Consider the following 6,900-nt stretch of genomic DNA (forward strand, 5'->3'; position numbering starts at 1 on the left):
CGCTCCGCTCCGGCTGCTGCTGAGGCTGCTGCTGCTGCCCAGTCACAGCTCGGCGACCCCGGCGCCGGCTCCTCCCGCCGCTGTCGGGACCGCCCAGAGCGCCCAGTGCTTTCGTGCTTCCGACTCCGCCCGCCTTGGCAGCTCTGGCTTCCCCCGCAGGCCCTCCCCGGAGCCCGCGGGGTTGGTGCCAGGGGCCCCTCTCGGCCCCTGGGCCTGGGGGGCTGCCCCGCCCATCTGCCCCTCTCCCGGCTCGGCTCCGCTCCCCTTGCCCTGACTCCGTGATCTGTTCTAGGCGCCCCCCTTGCCCTTCAGTGCTTGCTCCTGTGGACTTTCCCCACCCCCCGCTTTCCTGCCTGCTCCCTGCTCAGCCCTCCAGCCCAGCCCCACTTTCCCCCCCTCCTGTTCTCTGGGGGTCTGTCCTGGTTTTATCTGGTTGTTTCTTGGGTTCCCCCCACCACTTGAAGTATTGTCAGGGTGGGAGGCAGACAAGGTTCCATGGGTAGATGCAATCTCTTTTATTAGATCAACTAAATAGTTGGAAAAATTGTTCTTTGCAAGCTTTCGGGCACCAGCACCCTTCTTCAGGCCAGGAATGCCTCCTGAGGCTGGGGTGGGGGGGCAGCAGCAAGAGGGGACCACCCACAGGCAGCAGCCTGAGTGATGTGTAGGGAGGTGAGTGGCAAGCGGACCACGGCCCACAGACCCCGCTGGCAGCATCAGCATCAAGGGGGGGGCGGCCAATCTCGGGGGGCACTTGCACCTGCATGCACCCCCTATGCATCACCAGTGCTTCAGGCAGAGGGTGAGTCTGTGGGGGGGGATATAGGTTGTAGCCGTGATGGTCTAAGGACGCAGGCAGGTAAGGTTCTTTGGGTAAATCCAATATCTTTTATTAGACCAATTTAAATAGTTGGGAAAAACGGTGGGGGAGGGAGGAAGTATCTCCTTATGGAGATACTTAGATTATATAGACTATCCACAACAGCAATTGTCAGCCAGGGCGGCAGGGCACCCGGGGGTGCAGCCAGATCCTTTGAAGGGTGCTGAGGGGTGTGAGGAGATGAGTGGTCTCCTGCCTCTGTACCACATCTGACCACTTATTATTATGCCTATTTATGCTCGTTTATTTTACTTTGCCAGGTCTTCCATTATAAGTGTCTTCACACAGTGGGCACTGCAGCAGGTGTCACACCGGAGTCACAGGTGCCTGAACCAGTGGTATGGCCCCACTTCATTAGTTCTCTGGAGCATCCAACTCTGGTACATAAGTGATTGAGATGTTGCCACCTTTGCCAGGGTTCGGTAGCCCCCTGTGGTAAGGACTCGCCTGCTGGAATGTCCATTTTTTCGCTGTCTGGTATTTTCTTCAGCCTCTCGTTCCACATCTATAATGGTGTCTCCTTGGGTGTGGCATCCAGAGGTTGGGTGCTTGTGTGTGACTTCAGCCATTTGTGTGCTGCAGGATGGTCATACAGCAGGTGTCTCAAATCTTCAGTTTGTCTCGATCATTCTCTCCTGCTGACCACTGCTCTTCCGATGTCAGGCAAAGCGATGCCAGGCAACAGGTACACGCTGTTCAGGCCAGTAGGCTGCAGGCACCCTGTGATCCATCAGCAGCTATCATTCAGAATGGGGTCAAAGCACTTAGCGCATATGGATCTCTCCCATACTGGGCATGCATACTCAGCAGAAGAGAAGCTGAGAGCCAGAGCAGTGGTTTGTATGACTGAGGGGCTAGCTCTCCATTTCAAGTTGGTGAGCTTGAATACAAAATTTTTACAAGTGCTCACCTTTGCTTTTGTCTTCCTGCTGTGTCCTTTGTATGGACGGTTCAATGGAGGGTGACTCCAAGGTAAACTGGAGATAAGCAAAGGGGAAGGAGGTAGGCAGATAAACTAACCTAGTAAGCCAGGTTCAGGTTTGTCCCTGCCTGAACAATCCCCCCACTCCCTACCATCTTGCTCGTGTGTAAGGAGGTAAGCACTGTAATATAGACATTTGATTTGAAATGGAGTGCCACTCAATTCACAGAAGTTTTGGAGGGGGCCTCAAGTCCCCATGAGGGGTGCCCTTGAGTCCAAAAAGGTGGAGAAACACTAATCCACAAGGTGGTGGTGGTGGTAGTGGTTCAGTATTTTGAGCTTTATTCAAGCTTTCAGATTCCCATGGTGACTTTTTGCCTCCTAAAAACACTGCAGTGCCAGGGTTCAGCCTCTTGAGGGTTCATGAGCTACCAGGGAGAGCATGTGTTAGGCACTCTACGAAGTGCTGACCATGTGGTCCAGTTCAGACAATGCTGTTGAAGAAACTGAAACACAAACACCCCTAGGGGAACATCATTTTTGTATGATAACAATTATGTTTTCTTTTCCATTTATCTATTTAAACATGGTCTCTGTATTTCTGGGAAATTGTGAGGCTGCTTAAAGGTAAATTAAAGGAACTGTAAGTAGAAAAACTGGTTCTAAGATTCTTATATGCATGGCCCTTTCCGCCACTTAACCCAACACAGGCATGCAGCACACTTTGCTAGGACTTCCTCAGGTAGGGGCAGCATATAAACAGCATCTGCAGTGGCCTAATTTCACCCTTGAGAATGTTATTTACCTTCCTTCAAGTATTTTTTCTTAATTAATGTTATTACATTCCAGGTCCAATAATCAAAAATCAATTTGCTAAATTGAATAGAAATGCTGGTATTTCACAAATGGAAGAAGCCACAATACATTGCTGATGTGGTTAGCACACTGCTTTGAGTGATTTTGGTCACTTTTGTGATGGTTGTGTCCTATTTGAATAAGAAACCAGAAGTTTTGTTTCTTGAAGCATAGAATTAATATTATGACTCTAACTAATATTATAACTGTGCATGGCAGACCTCTCCTACATCCAAGAGCACCAGGCTTCATGCAGTCCCTTCATCTGCAATGCAGATTTGGAGAACAAGGTGAAGCTCCCTTTGGAACACAGACTATTGGTAGAAGATTTCTATTCTGTTCTACATATATTCGTAATCCAGTTTTATCACTGTAGTACCTGTGGGCCTTTCAGTAGCGCATTAAGCAGAACAACTGACACCTGTCAGATGTTCAATTTCTCAGGAGAAAGAAATGTATATACCGTGTTGTATCTTGTTTTGACAGGAATATATTTTCTTTAAATGTTTGTGCTGCTGCATGTTTATGCTAGAGAAAGCAATTTTAAATAACTGCAACTTTGTATTTGGAACAAAAGCTGATGGAGTTGGTAATAGTCCCTAATTACTGTGAAAAAAATTCTGCAGTCTCAAATCAATCCCCAAAAGAGCCTATACAGACGTGCTTTCCCCTTATTGTATATACATTCTATTGTACCATAACGTAGGCAAATCTAGTATTTTAAAAAGGGTGGGGACAGCATACGCAACCCATGTTTGCTTTATCTTGGAGAAAGAATGAGGCACAGCTGAAGGCACATGGAGGAGGTGAGGCACAGCTGAAGCCCCCAGGCTGGCACATTGGGTGGGGGGAGTGGGGAAAGATGGCAAGGAACAGGCACAGGAAAGGGGATCATCTGCTTTTGCTCTTCCCTGGTGAGCCTGATATTCCACACTGCTGCTTCCCCTAGTCCCTGGCGAGACTGAGCCAGGAATGGCCCTGAGGTTCCTCCCGGGCCTTGGGTCAGCCAGGGACAGCAACAGCAGTAGATGAGTCCTGCAGGCAGGTCCCCTCCCCCCTTCCTGCACCTGCTTCCAGGAGCTCCATCTGCAGGGAGAGGCTGCAGAGGGAGCTGGGTTGGGCTAAGGGGTGGCTGCCAGCACACCACCAAATGCTCTCCCCTCTCCCACTGAATCCACCCCTACAGCAGAGAGACAAGGTTGTTCAACACAGTCTTCATCCCATATTGTAGGCAATTTTTGAGGAAATCCCAGCCCTATTTTATTGAATAGACCTATTTTACTGAGTAGTCGAACAAAAGCCAAAATAGAGAGCGGGAGACAGGCCTGATTTGCTTGTGGTAGCACATAGTAAAGTCTCTCAGGGTAGTGGCAGTGTATGGGGTAGCAGCGACAGCTATTTTTTCCCTCCCCTGGCACATGTTACAGCAAACGCATCACAGCATTCTGTACCAGGTGGAATTCCCTCAGGCCTATTGACATTATGGCCAGGTCTAAATATTGTACTGCTTTAGTCCAAATAAAAAGTAACTATGATGTTTACAGTTGAAGCCCAGGTTAATTTCTGCCAGGATGGGGTAGAGTCTTTTGGTTGTTATCCTGAAGAATTACTGTCAGCAAATAAACCAGGAGCACTCCTACAAAAAGTGAGCATGTACCTTCAATCAAAAGAGACCATGCTATAGCTGTAAATTTATGATGCAGCATTCCTCTACCTATTAGCATCAGCTTTGTCACACCTTCAACAACTGTTCTTCATCCATGAGCAAATTCTGTTTAAGTACTAGGCCATTTTCATGGGTTGTGTGCTTGTATGCAGTAAAGCAGGGTTTTTAAGTTTATTTGGCCCCATGGACTTGGACTGTGGGATTCCTTGTGAGCCATATGTGGACCCACCTCCAGCAGTGGGGCAAACAGCATCAGCATTAACCCCTTGGCTCCCAAGCTTTTGTCTCAGCTCAGGCAGCTGTAGAGGTTAATACTTCCACTGCCTGCCCTTATGCTGATGAAACAAGCCACTGTTAAGATCCCTATCCAGAATTTCAACATCAGAGCAAGCAACACTGGCTTTAGTGACACCTGTGTCACCTCAGGGATCCATGAAGATTACCACCATTATTCCTGCTGCAGAAATCCCAGCAAGCTGTGGGCATTTGCCCCCAGGCTGGCCAGGTCATCTTACCAGTTCAGCCAATAGTTGCATCTACATGTTGAATAAGTCTGGAGAGAGCTGTTTTTTGAGGAACTCTCCAAGTTGGAAATGTTCTTATGGAGGTGCAGTTTCCCACTTTCAGGTTGTATTCCTCCAGAAATAACTTATTTTAGGGCATCCGCTTGGCTCCTGCTACCTGTCTGAAGTGAGACAACACTATCTCATGATCTACAGTATCAAAAATTTTTCAGAGGTCCAAGAGGCCCATCATCTATGGGCAGCAGAAAATCATCTATCACTGTTACTAAAACTCTTTCTGACTTGTGTCCTTATTTGAACCTAGATGTTGCTGAGGCTAACATATTAACTTCAATTAGCTGTGTTTGTAGTTGGCTTTTGGCTAGTTTCTCTCAGGAATAAAAATGTCAATACTGAGATGGAGAACAGCTGGAAGGTAATACTATAGAATTGTTGCTAAGAAATTTCCTTTCCTTGCAGCATACAGCGATTGGGTGAATTTGAACTACGTTGTAGAGAGGGGCAGGTTTGACCTCAGGCATGATGCTCAAGATTGCTGTTGGGGGGTAGACTGGACTGCTACTAGGGGGTAAAGCTTAAGGGTTTTCAGTGTAGATGATTAGTGAGTGTCTTCAGGGCTATATCCATGAGAGGTCACCCAGACCTTCAATACCAGCACCTAGGCAGGAGTCAAGGTTACTCAGACCTTACATCCCCACTTTAGACTGAATTCAAAGGCCAAACTGAGTCCAGACATTCAGAGCCTTGAGGGTTGTAGTTTCAGGTGCGTGCAGTAATTGAATCTGGGTCTCCTACATGGCAGACATAGATTCTACCACTGAACCACAACAGCAATAAAGTCAGATTTAACTAACAATATAGACGTGTGCCTTGTTATGCACACAGTCCTGTTGCAGAACCAAGAACAGAGGCAAACTTGAGTCTTAGCTATTTTGAATGCAAGATGACCATGTTACTGAAGCACTGAAGAAAATACATCTTCAATTTTACTAAAAATAATTATTTTATATAGCAATCTGACATTAAAAATATGTTAAATAGAGTTAAGGGACTAAACTAGGGGTGGGCAAAATACGGCCCACAGACTGGATCCAGCCCACCAGGGCATCCTGTCCAGCCTGTGGGGCCCCTAAAAAATTAGAAAATGAATATTTATCTGTTCCTGGCTACCTGTCAAAGTTGACATAAGCCAGGGGCATTAGGACCCAGGGGAAGCTGCCGGTAGGATTAAGAGGCTACAAAAGTAACACCCGGTGGACCCAACCCCCCTTCCCCCAGCCAGAAGCCTTGTGCTGAGCAGAGTTATGGCCTGGGCCCCTGGGGCTGTTCCTGCCTTCCTGTGCTGGAAGGAAATTCAGATAAGAAGCTGGGGGGGGGTGAAAGTGGGAGGCAGAGGAGTACTGCAGACAATTGCCCCAGTCCTCAGGGCGAGAGCAGCCTGTGGAGGGTGGAGAGGAGCCATGACAGCCACAGGCATGGAAGTGCTGAAAGCAGCAGCAGGCGGGGTGTGGGGGGGAGGGTCAGCAATTGGGCACGCGAAGCACTGAAACATCTGGGCAGAAGCGTGGGGTCTGCACCGGTGCACCAGGACTAGCAGGGCCCAGAGTAGGTCTGCAGGAGCATGGAGCCAGGCTGGCAGGGCTCTTGAGCCGGGCTGGCTCCCCCTCTCCCTGCTGGCACTGCCTGGCCTGGCTCCATAGAGCCCTGCCAGCCCATGCCCCACACTCCTGCCATCCACTCTGGGCCCTGCCAGTGCTGGCTCTGGAGCACCGCATGGGCCCTGCACTCCCACCCAACTGTCAGTGTGCTCCACATGCCTGCTCACTGCCCCTTTCCCCCACCTGCCACTGCTCCCATCCACCCCCCTGTCAGTTGCTTCAGTATCACATGGTTTCTGGCTGCAGCGCCGGGCTGCAGGATGCAGCAGGAGCTGGCCAGGCCCCTATGAGTCTCAGCTGGCAGAGCAAACCAAGCCTGTCCAGCTCCTGCTGTTTCCTGCAGTCTCGGCCATGCAGCTAGGACATGGTGCAGGAGCAGTGAGTTACAGGGGGAA

Source organism: Gavialis gangeticus, unplaced genomic scaffold, assembly GCF_001723915.1.
Source record: "Gavialis gangeticus isolate Ggan-Ray unplaced genomic scaffold, GavGan_comp1, whole genome shotgun sequence".
NCBI lineage: Eukaryota > Metazoa > Chordata > Crocodylia > Gavialidae > Gavialis > Gavialis gangeticus.